General features: G+C 37.6%; 1 protein-coding gene across 1 annotated transcript in view; it reads right to left on the reverse strand.

The window, feature by feature from the left end:
- The window catches only part of Pak5 (p21 (RAC1) activated kinase 5), a 190,598-nt gene that overhangs the window by 145,845 nt on the left and 22,720 nt on the right, over window positions 1-22,033 (reverse strand). Inside the window, exon 2 of the mRNA XM_032904288.1 lies at window positions 21,684-21,838. The gene's annotated coding sequence lies outside the window, so the exon portion shown is untranslated. The remainder of the gene's footprint in view (window positions 1-21,683; window positions 21,839-22,033) is intronic.

Genomic DNA, 22,033 nt, shown 5'->3' on the forward strand with positions numbered 1-22,033 from the left:
TATCATTGTGGGTGCAGTGACCTTAAGGTTGACACCCATCATTGCAAATATATGTTCTAAATCATTAGGATGTGGCTTCTCAGACTAGCTAGTTCATTTACAGCAATGAAGTGGTGTTTAAAGATGTTCCCATGAACCACTGACTCCCATTACCTTTGTAGCCTATAATTAAGATCTGTAGGTGGAAAGCTCTCCCCTCAGGTACTATTTTACATGTTTCTAAGTCAGGAGATGTCATTGCTCTGCAAACACCCTCCTTATTGCAGAAGCTGGGAAAGTTTCTGTCTGTCACATCCACAAACTGCTTCAGGAAGGTAATACAGGACCATGCAACTTCGTTGGCATCCTTCCATTTTGGGCCCCGCTTAGTTATCTAGTCAGCTGAACACCCATTGCCTGCATATCACGCTACAGTGCAGCAGTTCAATAGCATATAGACCTCAATTGATTTCAGATTCTTTTAATTATTTCTCCTTCCTTACTCCTTGTCTTCCTTTGTGTCTATATCTGGCTGCCTAACTCTCTCTTGGCTTCCCTAGCCACCCTTCCAACTTCACCAAACCAGTAATTACTCATTTTCTTCTTTCATGCTTCAAGTGTTTAATGACTCGGAGTCTGGTAATATAAGTTCTGAGAAGCAAACAGCTCCCTGCACACTAGCTTAAAGGAAGCTATTTTGAAAAATTCTACTAGCCAAATATTAATCTAAAATTCCCTCTTGATCTTTTCTGTACCACAATTGTTTCTTTTTGGCTGGAAAGATCTTGGGGTTTAGAGGCTAGTCTAACAGCAATGTATCTTGGAGTTTTCAGTGAATGTATGTGTAAAATGTTTTATTTATATTGGTAGCTATGGTTGTTTGAATGAAGATGACCATAAAATCTCATAGGAAATGGCACTATTAGAAGGTGTGGCCTTATTGAAGTAGGTGTGACTTTGTTGGAGGAAGTGCATCACCAGGGAGTAGGTTTTGAGGTCTCAAGCCAGGTATAGTGTGACATTCATTTTCTGCTACCTGCAGAAGAAAGTGCAGAATACTCAACTCCTTCTACAGGACCGTGTCTGCCTGCATGCTATGACGCTTCCTGTCATAATAATGGACTATGCCTCAGAACTGTGAGTCAGCTGCAATGTTTTCCTTTATAAGAGTCGCTGTGGTCATGGTGCTCTTCACAACTATGCGACTGACAAGCTAGTCTTTGGATAGTAATCACTTATAGGAACATTTCTATACAGATTTCTTCACCCGAAAATCAATGTGATTGTGTGTGTGTAATGTTTTCATTTGATCTTTGATTTAAAAACAAGATGATGTTTCTAAAAGATTGACAAATGATCAAACTCTTGCTTATGCCTGTGTGCAAGAAAGGCTGCTGATTCTTTCCTGAGAGTGCTAAACCTACCTTTTTCTACAGCATCCTGTCTAAGTTCATGTCCACCTACATCAGAGGTCATTGTTGCATTGTGTTTCTATCTGATTCTCTGTGTTTTGTGATTTGAGTAAATAAACATCAGGAAAATGAAGGTAATGCCTTTTTGGTTTTATGTAGACAAGTAAGCAATTTATGGGACCAGAATACAACTGACCAGTTGAAAAGGTAAGTGAACTTCTTTTGTTATGGTTTGAAGGTGGAACGTTCTCCATGCTCTCATTCGTTTGAGTACTTGGTTCCATACTGGAGCTGTTTGAGAAGTCTATGGGAATCTAAGTGGCATGGGCTATGACATAACTTGAAGACATGGGCACTTAAAAATATTCAGGGACTTTGGGAAATTCTGCTTGTGACTGAACTCTCAATCTTGATGCATTGAAATGTGAACAAATGGTCTTACGTTCTTACAGCTATGGACAGAAGTCAACCTCATTGCCATACCTTTACTGCTCTGTATTTTTTCTAAAATTTCTGCTGAATATTCCACAAAGTAATGAAAAAAGTTAACAAAATGTTGGTTCCAAGAGTCCTTGGGATCCCAAGGGTCCTTGGGATCAACCTGACCATGTGACTCATGAGTCTTTGGGACTGGTTTGAAAGAGAGATGTAGAAGAGTTAGGAACCATAAACTAAAGAATTCCTGGAGTTCTGAAAACAGGACTTAAAGGGCCATTATTGTTATGACAGGAAAGATAAGATAAAAATGTCTGGAATATGAACAAGAGATTTTTAGAGAAGAACAGGACTCTGTCGGGTTTGCGCTCAATTAATACTCTTTTGACTATAGAGTGCTTGTGTCCTTAAAGAATGACTACTTATGAAATCAAAAATAATGGACTAAACTTTATTGGCAGAAGAAATTTCATGCCAACATAGCTTTCAGGCTGTAGCATCCTTACACTCTTCAATGTCTTTAGCCAAATTTATAGTCTGAGACATCAGAAAGTAGAGTAAAAAGATGGGAAAAACATGGTCTGGGACAAAAAGAACAGGAGTGAATTTAAGATTGCTGATAAAGCAGTTATGGATGAAGAGGCTTATTGTAAAAGTTATTAGCACAATTAAGAAAAATCTGCACTGATACAAATTCCCTAGAGGGCAAGACCCATTTATCAAAGGTCCCAGGTTACAGACTTTAAAACTGATCTTGAAAAACTTTATTTAAAAAGAAGACTATCTGAGGACAGAATGCCTGTAGGGAGTCATACAATAGTCAGGTTATTCTACCATAGTACCATCAAGGGAAATGTTTTCCTAGGTTCAACTGAGGTTGTTGTAGGTAAGAGATACACATTATATCTCAAATGGGGAGCAGAACTTGGTGCTGTCACATAGGCCTTGGTTTTCAGAGATCCATTATGATGCCATTGTGTCTTGCACCAAGGTTTCAAATCCAAGCAATATATGGCAAGACCACAGTGCTTGTATGAATTCCTCAGGAGCGCAATGGGTAAGTAAAACTATGATTAACCCTTTTTGAATTTTGGTGCTTAATCTGGGCCATTGTATATTGGAACTTACTTTTTATTGTACAGAGGCTCACAGGTGAGAGATTGTCTCAAGTCTCAGAAAATACCTTGAATTTGTGAATCATGTTACAATTGTAAAATTATGGGGCCTTTTGTGATTGGGCTGAAAGAATGCATTTTGCATTATGAGATTTTCAAATACCTATGGAGCCCTAAAGTAAATATTATAGATTGAATTTGAGATGTCCCTTGTAGGCTCAGATATTTGAGCACTGATTCCCCAGACAGTGTTGAGGTTGTAAAATGTTTAGCAGGAAGAACCTAGATAGAAAATGTGTGTCACCAGGAAAGGAAGCATTGAGAATGATATGCTGGCTAAGCTTTGTTTTCTGATCTACCACTGTGTGAGCAAACAGACTTTACAGGTTTGCTGCAGTGATGGGCAACATAAAAGTTCATTGTCATGCCTTATCCACCACGATACTGTATCGCCTGAGTCATTGGCCAGATTAAGTTCTTTCTCCCTTAAGCTGTTTCTGTTAGGTATCATACCATGCTGATAATAAAAAAAAGACTTTTTTTTTCAGAGAAAGGAGAAAAACCACATTTTTTAATCAATCTGACATCACCCTGATCTGACAGCATGATTCTCCTTTTAGATGGTTCACTGATGCATAGTAAGGCAAACACACACAGAACTGAGTCTCTACCGACTCAGTGGAAGACATTAATGAAGAAACCAGTCTGATGTTTCCCTCTTCAGCCCAGTAGTCTTTCTTTTCTCCTTCTAGATTTTTTTCCTCTGTTACAAAGAGTGATTCCTGGGTGACTGTGTAATCCTAATACATCGCATGACCTTAATTACAGTAACTTCTAATAAAAGGAGGTATATAAAACATTAAATTGGTGCGCATTTGTCAGTAGTGTGTCATTTCAATGGAGTCATACATAGGTTTGATAGACTACTTTACTGTAATCATACACTGTTACAAAAGGAAAAATGCAACTCGTGAATTTGAGTCATATAAAACACATTAGTATTTATAAACCTATGTATGAAGACTAGTTTTTAATAATGAATAACTATCCTTCTGTATATTTTTCAATATCTATACTGACCCCTCCCACCAAGACTCAGGGATTGTCTTGGAAGACAGGACACAAAGGCTGAAAGAAACAAACATGGTAGATGTCTACAGCAGAATAGTATTTGTGGGAGATGACAGGTCTCTTGCACACAAGAATTCACAGGCCACAAGGGCTGTGATTACATTCAAAAGACCAGCACAGGGGAAAGGTAGTCAAAAATCCCAGTGTGTTGTCTAGTCACTAGCTGAACCATTGGCAACAAATGACTGTTGGGAGAGGGAGAGTAAGCTTTCTTCCGGTATGTTGCCCGACAGGAAACCTGTGCTCCAGTAGACTGTCCTGCACCCATGAACATATAATTAGCACTAAGTGAACTTTTTTTTTTAGCACAGGCTAATTGGGATAGAAAACTGGTTGGGCTGAATAAGGGAGAATTTGCAGTCAAGAGAATGGGGTTATATTTGATCAAAACACATTATATGCACATATGAAATTCTCAAACAATAAAAACATAAATATCTGTGTTGAAGTAATTATAGTTTTAAAAATAAAATCTCTTCCTATTTTTCTGTTTAGTTTCTAATATAAAAACTTGGCTATTAGATACTAACAACTCATAACCTTTTGAATTATGTGAATATTAAAATCTCAGGATCTATAAAGTATGCCTATCTTTTTTTTTTTTTAGGTAAGTTGAATCACAAAAATGTGTTTATTGACTGAGCACAGAAGGATGCACTACTTGATCTTCAAGAGTACCTGATTTGGTAATTATGGCATAAGTTTCTTTGTTTAATTGGAAATTAAGTCAAATAAATTAGATTTTTAGATTCAAAAATATTGTTGGAAATAAGTCAATTGTAACCTATAGTTTTGAGTCATGAAATATAGTTATAATAAGGACCCTAACCACTTTCATTTCTCTCTCTCTCTCTCTCTCTCTCTCTCTCTCTGTCTCTCTCTCCCTTCCCCCCCCCACCGTGCCTATGTGTGTGTGTGACTTTTTGGACATTTCTTAGATATTTGATTTTATATTTCTTGTAGGTTATTAAACATTTTATTGATGATGTATATGTATAGAATATATATAGAGAATCTATAGAAATATATTCCTTATATATGGAATGAAATATAAAAATTAGTTATCACAAAGAGATCCAACTTTTGAACCATCATTTTAGGTAATACAAAAAGGAAAAGGTGTTAGAAGCTTTTTTAACACTGTACCCAAGCCGCAAGTTCAACTAAAAATAAGCCATCATCCCGCCTTTCCTATCAGAGACTGGTCTGATTGCCTTTTTACATGATATCAATTAAACTATATATCAGGGACTCATTTAGATCAGATATCTTTGATTTGACCTTCTATGTTTGTGGGATTTATCCCTATCCTATACCATATTCTTTCATGTTGCTTCAACTTGACTAACCCACTGATTCTTGGTTTATACTTTTATTGGTGAACACTAAAACTGTTTTAGCATACACAGCTTTGGATGAAACAAGTCTTTTAAGAATACCTAGTAGGTGAATCAGGCCTAAGCGTTTGCACATACTTGGTTTTACCGGAGAATTTTAAATCAATTCCCAATGTTCTGTTACTATCTATACTTCTAGCACTTCACTTACTGCTCCACATTGTCACCTTCATCTGCTGTTGTCAATATTTATTATGGATTTTCTACTGTGAGTATCCTGATATATCACTGTGGCCTTAGTTTACATGTCCCAAATTACTGAGCCCAAACATTTTTTTCGCACATGGTGCTGTTTGAATGTCTTCTCTTGTAAGGTTCAACCCTCTTGCCCATATCCCTTTTACATTCTTCCACTATGGATTCTTAATAAAAGTCTTTTGTTAAGTATGTGAACTGAAACATTTCTATTTACTGTTTACTTTTTCACTCTCAGTGATCTTTAATTATGTTTTTTAGTCCAATCTTGATATCTTTCCCCACTGTGTTTATTTCTATACTATTACTTAAAAGACTTTGGGCCTGTCACATTAGCACACATATCCTGTTTTGTTTATATTTCCAATCATCTGTATTTGACTTTTATGTATTGCAACCACAGTCCAAATACATTAGAAGGAGGAATGCTCAGTGGCCTATAATATTTGTCTTTGACAGAGTTTTTTTTTAGTTACTCAGACAACTAATGATCAGAAGAAACCAATTTTACAGTCAAAGCATTCATTGCAGAAATCTTTTAATAAATATTATCTCATTAACTGATATTCAAAACAAACCAAATAAATATTCTCGAAAAGTACATTAATTATTTACAAAGGAAGTATAACTTCTAAAATTAAGAAAAAAACTCTCCAAACTCAAGATGGCTCCCTGAGTGGAAGAAGGCCCCAATCACCAAGCTTGATCATATGGATTCAGTCCATAGGAACTGCATGGCAGCATGAGAGGATTGACTCCTTCAGATTATTCTCTGACCTCTACATATACAAACAGTTGGAAAAGTTCCATTAACCATGTTGTTCAGGAGACCTTTAACAATAGAGTTTATATGCTGATTTCTTACTTCTCTACTTGTCATATTACATATTTTAAAAATCTAGTAAAATTATGTGTGTGTTTGTGTGGTTTGTGTGTGTGTGTGTGCGTGTGTGTGTGTGTGTGTGTGTGTGTGTGTGTGTGTGTGTAGCCATTAGTGTGTGTGAAGAGGTAAGAATTAAGGGCTTCTTCTATCACTTTCCACCTTATTATCTTGAAACAGGCTCTCTCACAGGACTGGAAGCTCAGAGGCTCAGTTAGGTTTGCTGGCCTACAATCTCTTGGCCTTATGCTTACAGACTAACAGCAGCCTTCAGTGTTTAGCCAACAGACAGTAAGCAAAGGCATCTGGGATGCTGGTGCACAGTTCTTTCAGACTAAGCTACAAGGATGGCTCTAGCAATCTGTCTTTTTTGAGAAGCCTACAAACACACACGCATACTTTCATTTGGTACAGTAGCATTAACTCAGCATCACACTACTTTGCGAACCAAAGCAAGGCAGTGAATAAGCTCAGAGATGATCCTGGCTCATCATCCAATGGGAACTCTCATGGTATGACAAATTGTCTGTCGTTCTCTGAATCAGATGTGTAGGGAAATGTTTCTGTTTCCTGATGGTTCCCAGTTGCTACGGGAATCTATTAAATTTGCAGAGGCAAGGATCTAGACCCACCCAGTAATATTCAGAGCAAGAAAACTGTATTATAGCGAAAAGCAAACAGCTATTTCCCTTTTATTAGTTTTGCATGCATAAAGTGAATATGTAAAGCAGTACTGAAAGACATTTATTATTTGTAATATAATTTTTCTGTCTTGGAGTATATGATTAATATTGAAATGCCCAGTATTACTAGAGTAATGTCTTTTCAGAGTCAGAGAATCTGCCTCCTGTTTCTCATTGTAGCATTCCTAGATCATAGAGCAGTGCCACACAGCTGATAGGATCTCAGTATCTGATATTATAATTCTCTATCTCCTTCCTTCACACTAAAATACTTGCTTACTGGTTATCTTTCCACATCTACCAATATACAGTTCCAAGCCCTTTAAAATCACATGGTTGTAAGGAGGAGAAAGCGCTTCATCTAAGGAAGGTTTGACATTCATAAACCGCCTGCTTCCATTCACCTAACATTATAGACTTCCTCAGGGTGTTTTTGATCTAGGCAATAAGACTGGTTTCCCAACCAGGCAGCACACTCTAGCTTGTATGAAGCCCCAAGGTCATGTACAGTAGAGGACTGTCTGTTCTGGCCTCAATGAGAAAAACACACCTAACCCTCAAGAAACTTGAGGCTACAGGGAGTGGGGAGGCCTGGCAGTGTGGGGGTGGGAACGTCCTCTTGGAGACTGGAGAGGAGAAATGAGATGAGGAACTGTTGGATCCGGAGAGGGATAACAACTGGACATTATCCAGATTAAAGATAATTTTAAAAAAGAAAAGGGAAAGCTTTATTCAGAAAAGATTTAAAAAGTGAACTTAAGGCAGGGTGGCAAGCTGTAGGTGAAAGAGCTAAGAAACAAGAGGTCGTCAACTTTCTTTGCCAATTTTCTTGTGAAGCTTACTGCTACGAACAGTATCTTAGCTTTTGTATAATTTGGAAGTGTAGTTGGAAATTGACTCAAAAAACATTTTCAAAGTTTTCAGCCTTTAAAACATTGTACACACATGAGTTCAGTGCTTCATGGAGACTGGGTTGCTCCTTTGCTTTCTGTTCAAAGGGGTTTGTTTGAAAGCAACGGGGCTACAAGTGAAGCTTGGGATTAGCAATAGATCCACTGAGAATGCTAGTGAGGGTTCTAGCCAAAGCCAAGAGAGCACAAGCCTCAGCCCTGTGCTTCAAGCAGACTTCGAGCAGCTACGTTTCATATTATGAGCTCTAGTAGCAGCTATTCTCCCACACATTTGGAATATACAGTCCTGTTTTTCCATACGCTTTTACTGCCCATGGGGATTTGGTGTGCGTTTTCCCTTCTTCAGATAATTCTTTGGTTCAGATCACAGACTCTTCTTGACTTACTTTCTGTCCTGGAGAGCAGGTGACAAAAGTCCCACTGCCAAGTCATGATATTCTAGAGATTCTTTGAAGTGATTTCTACCCCTTTCCTTCCGTCTCTGTGTTTCCGTCTCTACAGCATGCGACACTGAACAGAAATAAGTACCCAGCTGTGGAGAAAGACCTGTGGGTGCATATTTGCTTCCACTAAACATATTCCTTATTAAATCTTAAAGGGGTATTTACCTTATGAGAAAAGGAGATGCATTTCTTTGCTGCGTGCGTTTGAAGGATGTGCAGTGAGTAGGATGGTGGGGTGAATGAGTGAGGTCTGAGACAGAAGTATTGTACCACGGAGTACCATGCCGGGAAGTTGCACAGAACTTGTGTTTCTAGGATGTCTAGGCCAACTTGTATTTATAGGAGGAGATCCTGGAGGACTTGAGGGAAGGTGTAATATCACATCATAGGAGTAATTAGAAGACATCCATGGGAATATGTCTGTATTTATAATGGGGATCTCGTGTGGAGAAGGATGGGAAGGCACAAGTATTCCCACAAGCATCAGGAATACTTGAGAATCTGATAATTTACTAAGCAGATGCCACTGTAAAGTTACAGAAAAATTCTCTTATATATCACCAGAGTGCCTGTTTTGGGGTTCCATAATTATAAAATCATATGTGATTTTTGTGCATCTGAATGCTTTTGCTAGACATAGTGAGACTCTCCTATCTTTTATATTAATAATTAATTTTATATTGCTGTACAGCATGGCATTATATGGATAAAGTAAGTTTTGCATGTCATTTTCCTGCTGTGTTCTCCTAACTTGTAATTAGGTTATTGTTAACTGATCCAGTGTGCACTAATATCCATTAGAAATATACCTTGGATGCTACTGTTAAGTCTTGGTAGAGGAATATATAGAGTTTTATATTCACTAGATCGTTGAGCTTTAGTAGATGGAAAATAATCCAAATCAAGCAAAGACCATAAAAAGGAAAATATATATAGTAATTATACTTTTTATTGCTGATGAAAGCAACTACAGAGAGAGATTTTTGCTTTGACTCCCAGTTTTGGCACTATCCATAATAATGGAGAAGCCATGGTGGCAGGTATTTGAAACTGTCAGTCACAAAACATCAACAACAGAGTGTGAACAGAAAGTGAGACTGAGCTATAAATTCTCAAAGCCTACCCTCCAGCGATCCACTTTCTCTAGCAAGGCTCTGTCTCCTAAAGGTTCCTCAGCCATCCCCAAAAAGCCCCATTAGCTGAAGACGATTTATTGAGAAATATTAGAACCACAGTGAATATTTCACATAGAAAACACAACAATATATAACATAGAACATTTATTTTTTTTCACTAACACAAATTAATCTAATATTTTATAGGTAAAATTGGCTTTTGGAAGATCACCACTCAAGCTGTATGCTGCTTAAATTTGAACTTATGTCTAGCCCAGATTCAGCTTAAATGCTGCCCAGAAACATAATCTATGTTTTTACAAAAATCAAGTTTATGGTGCTTGCATAGCTTGTTTGCCAAAATTTAGCAAATTAACAATAAGAAAAGGAGCAATAGTAGGTAATGGGGCTTGAGCAGAAGAAAGTGTATGATGCTTATAATTGAACACATTATTCTCTAGACTGTTTACAAAGTAAAGGAAGAAGTTTTGTGTGACACAGGAAAATGAATCTGTTCTGTTTGGGGCGGGGAGCAATAAACTGAAACTTAGAAAGTGTCACGCCAGAAATACTATCTCAAAATATTCTAAAAGTCAGTCTGCAGCTAGAGGAGCCAGTGAGCTAGATAGGCCCGCACTCCTGCTCAGAATGTTGCCAGCCCTGTCTACTGATCCATACATTGGTTGGTGTGTGCACAGGAACTATAATCTACACTGACCTTTTAGTCAAGTTTATTTCCTTCATTTATAGTATAGGAGCTCGGTGATTTTGAAGATGAGACTATAAGCCTCACATGCTGTAGATACTTTCTGTCAGATGTGAAGCTTGTGTATTGTTTACTTTCCTGTTGCTGTGATAAACACAAGAAAATCAACTTAAAAAGAAAGAGTGGATTTTGGCTTACAGTTCCAAAGAGCAAGTCCATAAAGGCAGGGAAGCCATGGGGACAAGTGGCCACAGAAGGAAGATGGCAACCACATTTTTCTGTCCATACACAAAAGGCGAGAAGGGAGAACTGACACTTAGTGAAGCTATGAACTCTTAAAGCTCATCTCTAGTGATATACCTCCTCCAGGAAGGCTTCAGGTTTTAAAAATACATAACATCCCTAGACATCATCATATCCTGCTTCTTCATGCAATTCTTGGTGTCTTTGCTGTAGAGAGGTTTTTAATTTCATAAGGTCACATTTGCCAATTGTTAATCTTTCTGCTTGCACTAATGGAATCATAGACCATCCTTTCCTGTGCCTATAAGATAACATATATTATTCACTTTCCTCTAATAGATTCAGGGTATCAGGCCTTATCCTGAAGTCATTCATCTATTTGAAGTGTGTGTGTGTGTGTGTGTGTGTGTGTGTGTGTGTTGTATACAAGAAGATAATGCTGTTATTGCTGCCCCACTGACACAATGGGCTCATCATATAAGATGCTTAGTGATAGGAATGGGTAGAAATGGGTTACTTCATTTGGAGTTGATGGACAGTGGTAGTGGCATCCCACAGACCCCCCTTTCAACACATGTCCCATTTAAGATGAAGCACCAAGTCTCTAATTATCAGCACTTTGATTGGTTGTTCACCTTTCCATTGACTGTTGTCTGCTAATAAAAGAAGCTCTGACCAAAGTTGTGTGACTTGCTGTGCCCAAGTCTATTTATACAAACATAAACGTATTGATGAGAATTTGACACAAGACCCATTAACAATAGCAGATTCTACCGCAAGACCTATAAGCTAATCCCACTCTTTCATGATAAAAGCATGAAATTTTATGACTCTCAAAGCAGACTTGAAGGAATAATTTGGAATGAAGGAAAAAATAAATATATCCAAAAGGCTATGCAACACACACACACACACACACACACACACACACACACACACACACACGGACTAAATAATGTAATGACAGTTCTTAAGCAAAAAGAGATCAGCATCAAATACTATGATATCAGAAAAAAATGAATGGAATCAATACAATAATACCTCTCAGTATTACTACCTTCAGTTTAAAAGATACACATAAGCATATGGCAGTGAAGAATACAATCCATCCTTTTGCTTTCATTTACCCTTGAAGAGAGACAATATTTTAGGAAGTAAGTTTGGAAAGGGGAATTCCAAATGAATGGACCAGGAAATAAGCAGATATCAACATTCAAATAACTGGCAGATTGTAATTTGAACCAAATATAATCAGAAGAAACAAGCAGCACTACTTCACACTCATTAAGGAGGGCATGACAATTCTAGCATACATGAACTAAACACAAATAGACCAGGTTTTATAAAAAAAATTAAGTTCACCATTAGACAGATGACCTGGACAGAAAACAAACAGAAACCTAAGAATGAATGACACCATAGATAAAATGTTTCTAACAGATATTTAGAGAACATTTTACTCAACATAGAATATATATTCTTCTTAGCCCACAAAACTTTTTCTTAAAAAACCATATAAGCTATATATTAGGACACAAAACAAACCACAATAAATATAAAAAAGCTAAAATTGTGCATTGTATTCTATCTGACCATGATGGAATGAAGTTAGAAATTAATGAAAAAAATCTTACAGAAAATATTGAAACATAGGAAGATTAAATAATATACATTCAAATGATTAATTGCTTATTAAAGAAATCAAGAAGGAGGTTTCAAAAATCCAGAACTGAATAAAAACTGAAAATCAGACACACAAAAGTCTAACAAATAAAGTGGAGGCTCTGTTAACAGTGAAGGTTTTAGCTATAGGTTTTTTTATTAAAAAATCAGAGAGATAATAAATTAATTAATTAATGAGAAAACATCGGAGACTGGAAAAAATAGGAACAATCCAACCTCCAAACCAGATCGAAAGATGAGGTCATAAATTATGGAAGTAGAAAATGAAAAAAAAAATACAAAGAATCAATGAACTAGAAAGGAGACCAAAGGCAGTAAGTTAAAGATGAAAATAGTATATTATCATGGCTATCAATGAAATTCAACGCCATTAGGAAATACCTTAAAATTTATTTTTTCACTAAACTAGAAAATCTAAAAGAAATGAATGGGTTTCTAGAGGCATGTGACCTGTGTATATGAAAAGAAAGGTAAATGTTTCAAACAAGTCTAAAAAAATGGTATTCACAGTAATAAAGTGTGTCAATGAGACAAGTTTAGGTGCTGGGAAGGGTAGTCCACACAGTTTCCAAACTCTGGAGGCAGATCTCTGCGAATTCAAGGTTCCCTTGATATAAGACGTTTTAGAGTTCCATGACAGCCAGAGTTATGAAGGGAGATCCTGTCTCAGGTATTCAAATTCAGCATATAGTCCTACTAGACTTTCAAAATTCTATGGGATAACACTAATTCCTCTCAAATGGCCTATAAAATAGAGGATAAATTAATCCTTTCATGATTTTCTTATGAAGCCAGTACCAAATCATTTAAAACACAACAAAAAAGAAAAGCATACTCCAGTCTACTTAATCAACAAGGGCACAAAATTTGGGGTAAAATGTTTGAAATTCATGATTAATAATCTGTCTATAAAGATCATTCACCATGATCAAGTTGACTACATTATAAAGATGCAGAAAAATTTCACTAGAAAAATTTCTTAATAGATGGAATCCATCACAAAATTTACCAAGAGAAAGATTACACAATCATTTTAGTAGGTGCAGAAAAGGCTTTTGACAAAATCCAATATTCTTTCATATTAAAACTTCTATAGAAACTAGGCATTGATGTAAATAGCTCAATGAAATAAAGACTATATACAACAATCATATTTTGAACATCATACTAAAACATGAAGCATCTCTACTAAGATCAGGCACAAGACATGTGTCCCCCTCTGCACTCCTATCAATATAATACTTTAAATCTGAGCTAAAGGAATAAAAGAAGGAAACAAGAATACAAACCGGAATGGGAAAATTCCTAGATGACATGATTTATATTTAGGAAATCCTGAAGACTCTACCACAAAACTCCTAGCATTGATAAAAACATTCTAGCAAAGTAGAAGTATGTGAAATTAACACAGAAATAAATTAGAGAACACTGAGAATTAAATTAGGGAAACACTTGAACTCAATAAAACACTCAAATATACATATGAGTTATTTTTATATATTGTGCATAGATGCTTATATATATGAATGTATATGTGCATATAACAACATTTTTAACAACAAAAACAACAACAAAAAGAGTCCAAGAATTTGAAAGACATTAAGGCAGGATTTAGAGAAAAGGAATGAAAGAAAGAAATGATATACTTACATTGTATTCTAAAAAATAAAAGAAAAAATGTAAAAAGGGCTGGAATAAGTCTAACTAATGAAATGAAAGGCATCAAGTATAAAAGACGTACTGGAAAGGAAATACTGGTAGATTAAATAGAATTCCCATGGTCATTTATTGGCTGGATAAATATCATAAAAATAGGCATCCTACCAAAGACTATCTATGGATTCGATTTAATCCCAATAAAAATTCCAGTGTCCTTTTTCAGAGAAAAAAAAACATATTTGTGGAAGCATAAAAGATCCTGATAGCCAAGGCAACCTTGAACAAAAACAAGCAAGCAAACAAACAAAACAAATAAACAAAGCAAACTGTGATGTGTGTCACCACAATTGATTTTAAGTTATAACATAAAGCCATAGTAATAAAGACAGCATGGCACTGACACAATAAGAGACACGTGCATCAGTTGAAAAGTGAGATGACCCAGATACAAAGATGTACAACTATAGCCATTTGATTTTTGTCAAAGAGGCCAAAAATACACACTGGAAAAAGGAGAGTGTTTTTGAAACTGCTGTCTATGTGTAGGAGGATGATACTATCCTAGTCTCTCATCCTGTAGAAAAACCAACTGCCAATGGAGTGAAGACTGCAGCAAAAGACACAAAACCCTGACCCTGCCAGGGGAAAGGTGAGAACTTCAGGGTCATCACTCCAGAAATCTACACTCCTCATAAGGAGTTTCCCAGGGGGATTCTGATAGCTCAAAAAGCAAGTCAACAGTTGACAAGCAAGACTTCATTTTATTTTATAAAAAGGCATATGTATAGAAAATGAAGCTACTAATTAAGGAAATAAACAGTCTGTAAACTGAGATGAAATGTTCCCAGAGAACATCTAGAAAATTCAAAGAAAAAATTTAAAAACCCAAATATTGAGAAAACAAAATCCAAATGAAAATGGACTTTTCCACTAAACCGAGTTCTCAAACAAAGAATTGTAAGGGCTAATAAATATTTTATTAGCATTTACAGAGAAATACAAACTGTTGAGATTCTATTTTACTGTGTCAGGTTGACAACAAGAGCTGCTATGGTTAGGAAAGCAGAACCCTTCCTTATTCACTGTTGGTAAGACTGTGAACTCTTACAAGCACTAGGAAAATTCAGCGGATGTTACTTAAGAAAAATCTAAAAGGGAATGACCAAAAGACCCAGATTTACAATTGCTGGGCATGTACTCTAAGTACTCTATATCCTCCACTAGAGATACTGCCATATCCGTAGTTATTACAGTCAGGAAATGAACCAGCCTAGGTGTCTATCATCAGATGAATGGATACTGAACTTGCGATGCATATGCATGTCAAATCTAATCCAGATGCAAAGAAAAATTGGTGGGGGCTAGACTGGATTGGAAAATGCCTGGGGGCACAGATGCTGGGATGTGGGCATGTTGCCCCTTAGCCAGGGTCAGGCCAGGCAAGGGCAGTTATAGATTGGTGAGAGGGCCTTGTGAAGTTGTAGTCTGAGAACTGTCACTTCCCCCATGTGTATGTGGTCAGATGATCCAGACACTGAGATGTGAATGCTTTGTTTACCATCCTAGAATGTTCCTCGCTGAAGAGGAACTTGAGATAGTTTTGAGCTCCCTGTAATTCTGTTCTCTGATGTTCTTTACTGACTGATTTTCTGGTTTCCCAGTTAAGGGGTATAAAAAAGCCATGCTGCTTATAACCTTTCTGACTTGGCTCCTCAGCGCTTGTAATTGTCCTGACCTCAGCCTTTGACTCTTCTCTTTTCTTACCTCTCTATTTCTTTCCCATTCTCTGTACTCTACAATGGGCCCTATCTCTGATTCAGGTAAGTTAGGACAAAAAGTTCAGTTATAAAATTTGTAGGAAAATGAAAGTATCTTGGGAAAGTATATTGAGATAATCAGTTATCAGAAAGGCAAATATAGCATATTCCTTCTTTTTTTTGTGGATTTGTATCATAGGAGAGCAGGGATCATAAGACATGTGTGATATGAAAGTGTGGATATAATAATGGGGATGGACTGGTATTAGGTAACAAGAGAGGATATAGGGAAGTTTAATCAAAAGTACTCATGTGTGGCTCATTAAAAAATATAACTTAAAGAGTTTGAATGGTGATAAGTAGATAACGCTAATCCCAGGAGCCAGAGGTTGTATATAAGAATATCAGGTGTCAGTCATGGCCTACTGCTCTACTGGTTGGTAGAGGTACAGAGGCCCCTAAGAAAGTATAGGATACTGTTATCACATTTGGTTGTGCACCAGAACTGTATGGAAAGACAAAATTGCTGAAAAGAGCACATGCCTTGGTTACAGTTCATAGGGATAGCGAGCTTACCTCTTTGTGGCTACTCAATGGTCACAGAAAGTACTATGCAGGCTTCTGGGGAAGAAAAGTTACTGGCTCCCGGACCCCATGACCTATGAGAATTATTTTTAAGGCAAGATGAATCTATGGTTATAAATTTTTCACAACTATTATGGGGTTACTAACGTTTTCTGATTGAATTCCAAACCTGTTTCATTAGAATGTACTTAGGTCAAGAACAGGAAATCTGCCTAAGTGTCCAGGGCTTAGGAGGTAGGTTATAGGTTCTACATGAGAATCTACTACTGTTTTCTGCTAAATGTACATTTTGTTAATCAACTTTGTAAATAATTAGAGGTTATTGCTACTGACAGGCCCCACCAGAGACGTTTCCTTTGGCAATGTATGGCAGTTCACGCAGTCATAACTGGTCAAAGTGCTCAGAAAAGTAACAGTGACTGTTAACTGCTGAGTGTAACCTTTATCTTCATATGGATCAAAGGCGGTCCTCCTACTTTACTTAATGACCACCATTTTAATACTCAATGTGCATGCAACTTCTGGAAATCCCAAACCCTGACCTGTTCCTAAGCTGTAGCCCAGTTTGCTACTTGTAAAGGCTTAAGTAACTTTAAAAGTAACTCTGTTACACCTACACCCCAGGCTTTATTTTCATAAAAATTTACCACCAAAAAATGTTATTCCTGCTGCTTTCTGACAGTTTAGTCATCTAGTTCCAATTTTATCCACAGGATACCTTTGCTACAACTGTCTGTATCAGTTTAATTTCCTGAGGAAATGCTGAGACAAACAGTTGGTGCTAACACTTTAATTGGAATATATAATCCTAAAGTGGAGAGACAGGATCAAGGCGAAGAGGCAGGGTATGACAAGAGGATAAGTTCATATGTTACCCTTCTGGTAATTACATATCGATGAGTTATGTAGCCAGTGGACTGCAATGCACCTGCTAGGTTACATGCAACTAACTCTGAACATGTACAGATAAACAGACGTTGGAAGATCCTAGCAAATAAACATAGAGAGGGAGTTTATTCCATGTTCATTCTTCCTGCTGATGGGAGTCAGTATGATGAGTTATAGGTTAGTTGTTCTCAAACAGGGGACCATTTAACTAGAGGTATTTTTATGTCTAGGAGCATTTTTTTTATTCTCACTTTGAGATGCTATTGCAGATAGTGGGTAAAGACCAAGGAGACTGCTAACCATAATGCTATCTCACCAGAGCTGTTCAATCTAAGACGCATCAGTGCTAATGCTGTAGAATGTAAACGATGGTAAAAGCAAGAGAGACAATGACAGGTTGCATGAGATGAACCTGACAACACAATTCTACAGGGAGCCAGGGGAGATGGGAAAAAGGAAGGCACTTCACAGAAGAGCAAACCTGAATGGTGAACAAGACACAAAAAGTTGCCAAACCTCATTAGTAACCAGGGAAATCAAATTGCAGCAAGATTCCATTTCACACTCAACTGGTTGGGGAAAGTTAAGATATTAAGAACAGCAAACGGGAAGAAGAAAACGGTCCTGAATGGAAAGACTCACGGACTGCTTGTTGGCAATAGAAATTGCTAGTGCCTCTTAGGGAAAGAGCTTACTTAGATCGTGTGCAAAGCAGGCATGTATACATTTAAATCAATCAGTTATACATTTGGCCTGAGCCTATGCTACTTTTAATAATAAACTTCTTGCATCTTGGGAAAGCCTTAGGTCCAGGACACTGACGTTTGTCGCCTTTACCTCCTATTCTACTATAATCTGCTCTTGCATCTCTCTGAGGGGAAAAATAACTCTTGCATGAGAAGGAAAGAACGTGTATAAAGTAACTATTACAGCACATGACAGAAGCAACATACATGTCAACACATTCCTCTGTTTATCTTTTACACATTTATTTTGCAAGTGAATAAAAGGCACACGTGTATGATGGACATACTGCTGGGGTGAAACTTGAGAGACAGAATGGGGATGCTCTGTTCATAGAGGGAAAAAATAAATTAAATTAGCTAATTGCACTAAATTAGAGACATTAACCTTCCTATAGTTGCTTTTCCTATGTTATCTATTTCCCTCTGTTATTTTATGCCTATTTGCTTCTTTTTCTAAAATCTCAGCTCACCCTTCAGAAACAGAGATCAAAGAGTTATCAAAATGTTTGGGAATGAAAAATGAAGGCAATATATTTCTACATCAGCAGGGATGAGGCCTTTGCTCAGGTTCTTAATTCACAGTCCTTTCCAGCATTTATTTCCCCAATCAAGTTCCCATTCTGTGTCTCTAAGGCTTGAGATGCTAATGTTAGCTTGCTAAGCCTGAACTAAAATTGGCCACACCTGCTGACTGGGAGCACACCACTTTATTTTTTTAACATTTTTTATTGGAATTTTTAAATTTACAATTCCCAGTTTCACCTCTAGAAATCCCCTATTCCATCCTCCTTCCCCCTTCTTCTTTGAGGGTGTTCCCCCACCCATCCGCCTACCCCTTCCTGCCTCCCTGCCCTGACACTCCCTTGCACTGAGGGGTCCAGCCTTGGCAGGACCAAGGACTTCTCTTCCCATTGGTCCCTAACAACGTCATCCTCTGCTACATATGTGGCTGGAGCCATGGGTCTGTCCATGTGTACTCTTTGGATGGTGGTTTAGTCCCTGGGAGCTCTGGTTGGTTGGCATTGTTGTTCTTATGGGGTTGCAAACCCCTTCAGCTCCTTCAATCCTTTCTCTAACTCCTCCAATGGGGACCCTGTTCTCAGTTCAATGGTTGTCAATGGCATTCGCCTCTATATTGTCAAGTTCTGGCAGAGCCTGTCAGAAGAGAGCTATATCAGGCTCCTGTCAGCATGCACTTCTTGGCATCAGCAATATTGTCTGGTTTTGACGATTGTATGTATATGGGCTGGATTCCCAGGTGAGTCAGACTCTGAATGGCCATTCCTTCAGTCTCTGATCAAACTTTGTCTCCATATCTCCTCCTATGAATATTTTTGTTCCCTCTTCTAAGAAGGACTGAAGCATCCGCACTTTAGTTGTCCTTCTTGGAGGTTGATGGAAGCAGTTCAGAAAAACAGTTGAAGGGAATGCTCTTAATTTCTACTGTTTCGTTTCCAAGTAAAGATTCTGAGTTATAAATTCCAATTTCAACCCCTCCCCCACCCCAGGGAGAGATCTCATTACATTCACACTTCTAACGTCAACACACTTGTCAGAAGATACATGGACTTATGACCATCTATTGCCTTGGTATAGAGTGCATACCCAACAAATAAAAGAAATAAATGGTAAAATATAAAAGAAGTGCTCTGGCTCTGACAGTGCTCTGTCCACAGACCCCGAACATTCAAGATGACTGTGTGCTGATCTAATTAATGATGGATACTGATATCAAATATATGGACTTGTGACTGAGACCTTCCTTTTGCTGTTCTTCTTGTTTAGTTCATAAACTTGGTAGGCCATAAATTCCAGAGAATTAGCATTTCCCCGTTTTTTCCTTGGAGAGTGGTCCACATTAGACCAAGACAGCTGTGAGAAGTGGACTAAATACCCGAATTCCCTCCTCCATGGTGAGATAAATGAAAAAGATCCTCAGGACTGTATACCGGAAGTACCATCTTCCATGCTCACAACAATTACACTTTAGCTTTCTTTCCCCTGCCTCATGCCTTCCCTCTCTTAAAGCTGTACTGACATCATCTTCCTAAAATATCAATACCCAAAGTTTGGAGTAAACAAACTAAGACAGCGTTACTTTTTCCTAGCTTATACTATTCTCATTGCTACAGAATCCAACCACTTCTAGAACCATTAGCTCCCTTTAAATATCTCCAGGAAATTACGGTTATATGCTTTCCAGTGGCTGATAAAACAAGTGATAGAACTACATTATGTTAAGTCTTCTCTGATGCTCTTTTTAAAATTTATTTCTCTGAGCTGCAAAGGTAATGTTAACTTGCAGTTGATTATAGGTAGCTCCATCCCTAGCTTGGTGATACCTAGAACCATGGTATTAAGTTCAGGCCCAGATAAAAGTGGCATGTATTAACCAGTTATAAAAAGTTCCTCCCAGAACTTGACTACATTGTTCAGTGAAAACTGGGATAGTGAGACGCCTCAGTGACGTGCTTGACTTGTGAGCATACGGAGCTGAGTTTAATTCCCAGAACCCATGTAAGGAGAAGTTGTGTGGTTGCACACATTTGTAATCTAAGTACGGGGAAGGCAGAGACATTCAGATTCCTGGGGATTGCTGGACAGAGAGTTTAACTCACTTGGTGATCTCTAAGGTGACAAGAGACCCTGTTTAAAAGCAAGGTAGACAGCACCTGAGGACTGACACCAAAGGTGGACCTCCACACATGCACACGTGAAATATGTGTGCACACTTGCATACACATCCATGCTCGCCTCCTTTGTGGTGTGGGAAGGATGCTGAATGGCTTTCCTGAAATCTCAGTCTTCTCTGAGGTTTTCCTGTGCTTTGTTTTTTTCTGTCATACCGATCATTCACTTTTACTCCTGTGTTTGCTTTGTAAAATTTCACAAGTCTTCAATTACCAGACGCCATCTAATGGCTGCACTAAAGCTACTTCATCACCAAAGGAAAGTGTCGATGACATTTGAGTTCAAGGCCACCTAAGAATTATGAGGGTTAGAAAACTGTATTCTGCACTTCATTAAGACTTTCAAATATTATTCAGCTGAGTTACTGTGAGTTAGTGTCCTAAACACGAAATTTAAAGGAGGTCCATGCTCCACTGATGAATTTCCTTACATTTCATATCTTAGAATAACCTTAATATGGAAATGTGTATTTTAGACCTTTCTTTTCATTGAAAATAGATTTTTCATACAATATATTCTGATTACAGTCGTTCCTCCCCCATTCCTTACAGATCTTCCTCGCTCCTCTTCTTGGCTGACGTAAACCACCAGTCCTTAAGATTTTTCTATACTTCTCATCTGGAAGGGCCACCATTTCCTAAAGTTACCTCTACAAAGCCATTTCAATAACACTGTTTCCAGTAGTCAGGGCCATGCAGGAATGAAGGGAAGTGCAAGTATTCCTTCCTTCATTCTTCATTTGCCTTATTAAATTGTATATCATGTTCATAAACACCATCAGGGGCTCCTATTTTCCTCCCCACTCATTTGCATAATTAACCTTTCCACCCCTACACTGTCATTTATTCCAAGGCCACATCACTGATGGTTTTATTTGTCATTGTATTCCTAGAACTCAGAACACATTGCAAGCATGCAGATGCAAACCATTACATGCTGTTGAATTAATAACTGCGCTTTTCTGTTTTGATAATATTGTATAATTTGAAGTCAACTTTGAAAGTGCAAAATTATAATATATTTCCTTACTTTTTGCTTTACGATGACTGTGGATGAATTAAAGACTCCAGAAGATTTTGGTTACTTCTGTTGTGCAAATTTTTTGTTGGAGTTCTTCAGTCTTCTTCATTTTTCTTCAGTGTTCATTTTGGCAACAGACAGAAGCATTTCACCACAGAGTATTTCTGTAACAACATGGGACCAACATGACTCATAACCCACCAAAATTATGCTTTATATTATAAAGAAGTGTATATACAGTCATTTACTTTACATTCTCCAACATTACTGTTTTGCAATCTCTCTCGCATTCCTAAGCAACATATCTGTAGGTTGTTATAAGGATTACCTTTTCATGGTATTCATGATCCCTTAGTTCT

Source organism: Rattus rattus, chromosome 5, assembly GCF_011064425.1.
Source record: "Rattus rattus isolate New Zealand chromosome 5, Rrattus_CSIRO_v1, whole genome shotgun sequence".
NCBI classification, from domain to species: Eukaryota; Metazoa; Chordata; class Mammalia; order Rodentia; family Muridae; genus Rattus; species Rattus rattus.